Here is a 4592-nt window from a genome sequence, read left to right on the forward strand (position 1 = left end):
GAGTCATCAACTATTCTCAAATAAATAATAGTAATGATAAAATAATAAAAAATAAGTCAAGGATTTATTTAGTTATAGCTATGAAAGACTTCGCTCTTTTAAATTTCATTCTTTGATACCTGCTTGATCAACAAGGCGAGAAACACAAATTCCATTTTGGGGAGTTATCTGGTGAATAAAGGGTTATAAGATGAGCAGAAGCATAAGCTATGGTTCTACCAAAATTCTAAAAATTTAGTTTCCTCTGTCATCCGATTCACATCAGAAATTATTTTTTCCTTGCCCGGGGTTTTTCAGTATAGGACAACCTAATGTGATTCCCAGGAATTTAACTGATGGGTAGTAATTTGTTAGAGGCAGGTAATACTAGGTGTTCTCATTTTACATGTGTAATTGGCACCTTTTTTGAAGGAAAACCACCATTACCTGAGAATGCGGTGTGGTTATACCCTTAGATTTTCTTTTTCTTTTTTTTTTTTTAAAGGTTTTATTTATTTATTTGACAGAGAGAGACACAGCGAGAGACGGAACGCAAGCAGGGGGAGTGGGAGAGGGAGAAGCAGACCTCCCGCGGAGCAGGGAGCCTGATGCGGGGCTCGATCCCAGGACCCTGGGATCATGACCTGAGCCGAAGGCAGACGCTCAATGACTGAGCCACCCAGGCGCCCCACCCTTCGATTTTCTGATGGTCAGATTTGGGAAGGGCTGTTCACCTCCCCGGGTCAGGAGACCAGGATGCCTGGGCCTCACACTTTGTCTGCCTAGAGGCAGAGTTTAGCCACACCCCTGTGGGGCTCCCATTCTGGGTACAGTTTTTCACAGACATCTCTGACTTTCTCCCCATCTCTCTAGTGGTCTTTTCAGATGTGATGGCTTCTGAGCTGGGCACTACAGAGATATGGGCACTTGCCATCTGACTGGGTTTGTGCACCTGACTTTGTCAGTTTCCAGGCACCTGCTCCTCAGTGACTGAGCCCCTGACACCTAGTTGATTTTGATAGTAGATTTCCTCCCTTTGTTTAATACTCTCTTTACTTTTACTTAAAAAAAGGGACTGGGGAGCTCTCTCCCCTGTCTTTACCAGCTTTGAAGTCACAGAAGACATAACCAGAACCTAGATCCCAAACTGACCTAATCCCACTACACCCCATCCTCAACTCCCCTTCCCCCACCATGATTTCGCAAAATCTAAATGTAAGATCATATTCTTTAAATCACATCTATGAAGGCCAACCTTACTCAAACAATATTTAAAGTAAAAGAGCTACTGGGGCGCCTGGGTGGCTCAGTCGGTTGAGCATGACTCTTAGTTTTGGCTCAGACAGTGATCTCGGGCTGTGGGACTGAGCCCCCTGTCAGACTCCAGGCTCAGCAAGAAGTTGGCTTCTTTTCTCCCTCTCCCTCTACCCCTCCCCTCCATCACTCACTCTCTCTCTCTCTCTCTCTCAAATAAATAAATAAATCTTTAAAGTAAAAGAGCTACTTATTACTCTTTTCCGGCTGGAACCATGGAGGGCGCAGAAGAGAAGAAAAAGAAGGTTCCTGCTGTGCCAGAAACCCTTAAGAAGAAGCGAAGGAATTTCACAGAGTTGAAGATCAAGCATCTGAGGAAGAAGTTTGCTCAGAAGATGCTTCGAAAGGCAAGAAGGAAGCTTTTCTATGAAAAAGCTAAGCATTACCACAAGGAATATAGGCAGATGTACAGAACTGAGATTCGAATGGCAAGGATGGCAAGAAAAGCTGGCAACTTCTACGTACCTGCGGAGCCCAAACTGGCATTTGTCATCAGGATCAGAGGTATCAATGGTGTGAGCCCAAAGGTTCGAAAGGTGTTGCAGCTTCTTTGCCTTCGCCAGATCTTCAATGGCACCTTTGTTAAGCTCAACAAGGCTTCAGTTAACATGCTAAGGATTGTGGAACCTTATATAGCATGGGGGTACCCAAATCTGAAGTCGGTGAATGAATTGATCTACAAGCGTGGTTGTGGCAAAATCAACAAGAAGCGAATTGCCCTGACAGATAACACATTGATTGCCCGATCTCTTGGTAAATATGGCATCATCTGCATGGAGGATCTGATTCACGAGATCTATACTGTTGGAAAACGTTTCAAAGAAGCAAATAACTTTTTATGGCCCTTCAAATTATCTTCTCCACGAGGGGGAATGAAGAAAAAGACCACCCATTTTGTAGAAGGTGGAGATGCTGGTAACAGGGAAGACCAGATCAATAGGCTTATTAGAAGGATGAACTAAGGTATCTGCCATGATTATTTTTGTAATCTGGCCAGTTAATAAATGACTACTCTCATGGAAATGTTTTGTTGTCTTGGTGACTTTTTGCTAGCCTGACTGCTGTCCCTTAACTATTAAAGCAAATCTTGGTGTGTAATAAAAGTCATCAGCCTTTGCATGCAAAACTAGAGTCTAGTTTGTATCTTGGTGGAAAACATTCCTTGGGTTTATTAAAGACTCTTCTGTACAAAGAATATATCTTAATTTTTCACTTTTGAATTGTGCCACTGAGTTAGCCAAGATGGGTCTGTTCTAAGAAAACCTATTTCATAGGCCTTTGCATGATTTACAAATAAAAATACTGTTGCTGAAATTCTAAAAAAAAAAAAGAGCTACTTATTAAGCACATTATTTATATTATTTCAATGCTATTTTTATTTATTGCCTTAGATAGAGTTAGGATTTAGAATATATTTTTATTTAGTATAAAAGTGTTAAAAACTTATAGTTATGACTTTCTACAGACACATACATTTGATCAAAAAAAGTCTATATTTTTTGCTTATACACAAAAGTATACGGTTTTGTTTATTTTATCTGACCAGGTAAAGCATGTAAAAGCTGACTACTTAATGGCTTATATTCTTTTTAATGCGAAACTTCTCAGACATATTGCATTTGTGCACCTGTCAAAATTTATTTACTCCTTTATGAGGTATCTCACGAGGCGATAATGGGCTGTGCCCATTCACGATGACTTGGAAAATAAGGTTTATACACGTTAAGTAAGCTTCCCCACTAAGTACAGATTATTATTGACTGCTGCTGGTTTTTTTTAAATTTTATTTTACTATGTTATGTTAATCACCATACATTACATCATTAGTTTTTATAGTCATAAAAATGTCATGTTTTTATTACTCGACGTGAATTAAATTCAGGACACAAGTTGGAGCTATCTTCCCAGAAATGCCATTAACAGAAATAATAAGTAATGTATCTGTGATGTGAACTGTAAGCAAATTGCTCTGTGGATTTTTGTCAGTTCCAAGCAGCGAGGCTTGATCCCCTGCCCAGAGACGCACCAACAGTATCAAGGAGAATTCTGTTCGCAGAGGGGCAGGATCGTCCTTTTTTCTCAAACAATTATTTATACTCTCCACATTCAGTATAAAATGCAGAACCACCCTTTGCCCGTTTCTCAGCTGAAGGACTCTCATTTTCTTTCTCAATTCTAATTGTTCAGAAACTCTCTAAGAGTTTTAATTTTTTCCCCATTGTCAGAACTGCTTCTTTTCCTGTGTTCAGCTTTGAGAAGGCAGCTCTTCCTAACAAAAAGTTGTTAGTAGAAAGAACCTTGGAAATGGAAGAAAATATCTTCTTCCCCTGAAACTTCAAGCAAAGGCGCTTCAGTTCTGCAGCATAAAACTGTCCTTGCATGAAATATCTATGCTCCTTTCTAAGGCCAGTACCGCCTACTTTGTGCTTGATCTCATCCTCTCTGATGGCTCCCGGCTGTGACTCTGGAAATTCTTGTTGCTGTCTGTTGCATTATCACTATTTCCCTCAGTACTTGATCTTTCCTGTCAGTGTACAAACATACTACTAATGCAGAATTCTAGAGCCATCTGGGGATATCTGATGGTAGACCATTAAAACTCCTTAATCTATTTTTGAGGAATTTCTCAATTGGCTCTAGAAAACAAAAGATTGAAATTCTTGATGTAACTGCGTTCATAAAAGACTCATTCTCAAAAGTGGGTCCCCACCCCCAATAGCTACTGAATCAGAATCTGCAGTTTAGCAAGATCCCTAGATGCTGCATTAAAGTTTGAAAAGCACCAAACTCAACCCATGGCTCTCAAGGCTGGAAGCACTTGAGGAGCTTTAAGGAATCCTGATGTCCAGGACACAGCCCAGACCAATTAAATCAGAATCTCTGGGGGATGGAGTCCATGTGTCCATATATATAAATTTAAGTAGGCGCTATGCCCAATGTGGGACTTGAACTCACCACCCCAAGATCAAGAGTTGCATGCTCTACCAACTGAGCCAGAGGTCAAATTTTTTAAAGATTTATTTATTTATTTCAGAGAGAGAGAGAGAGAGCATGAGAAGGGAAAGGGGCAGAGGAAGAGGGAGAGAATCTTAAGCAGACTCCCCACTGAGCAGGGAGCCTGACATGGGGCTCAAATCTCACAACCCTGAGATCATGACCTGAAACAAAATCAAGAGTCAGAGAAGCTTGACTAACTGAGGCACCCAGGTGCCCCAGGGGCCAATATCTTTTAAAGCTCCTTCCAGGGGCACCTCGATGGCTCAGTTAAGCGTCTCTGACTCTTGATTTTGGCTCAGATC

At 40.9% G+C, this 4592-nt stretch overlaps 1 pseudogene; it reads left to right on the forward strand.

Moving 5' to 3' along the window:
* The first annotated feature begins 1499 nt into the window (after window positions 1-1499).
* On the forward strand, window positions 1500-2363 carry LOC114221684 (large ribosomal subunit protein uL30 pseudogene; annotated as a pseudogene).
* Window positions 2364-4592: the final 2229 nt, after the last annotated feature.

Source organism: Eumetopias jubatus, unplaced genomic scaffold (assembly GCF_037043125.1).
Source record: "Eumetopias jubatus isolate StellerSeaLion01/CBP00866 unplaced genomic scaffold, mEumJub1_p1.0 scaffold_8, whole genome shotgun sequence".
Taxonomy (NCBI): domain Eukaryota; kingdom Metazoa; phylum Chordata; class Mammalia; order Carnivora; family Otariidae; genus Eumetopias; species Eumetopias jubatus.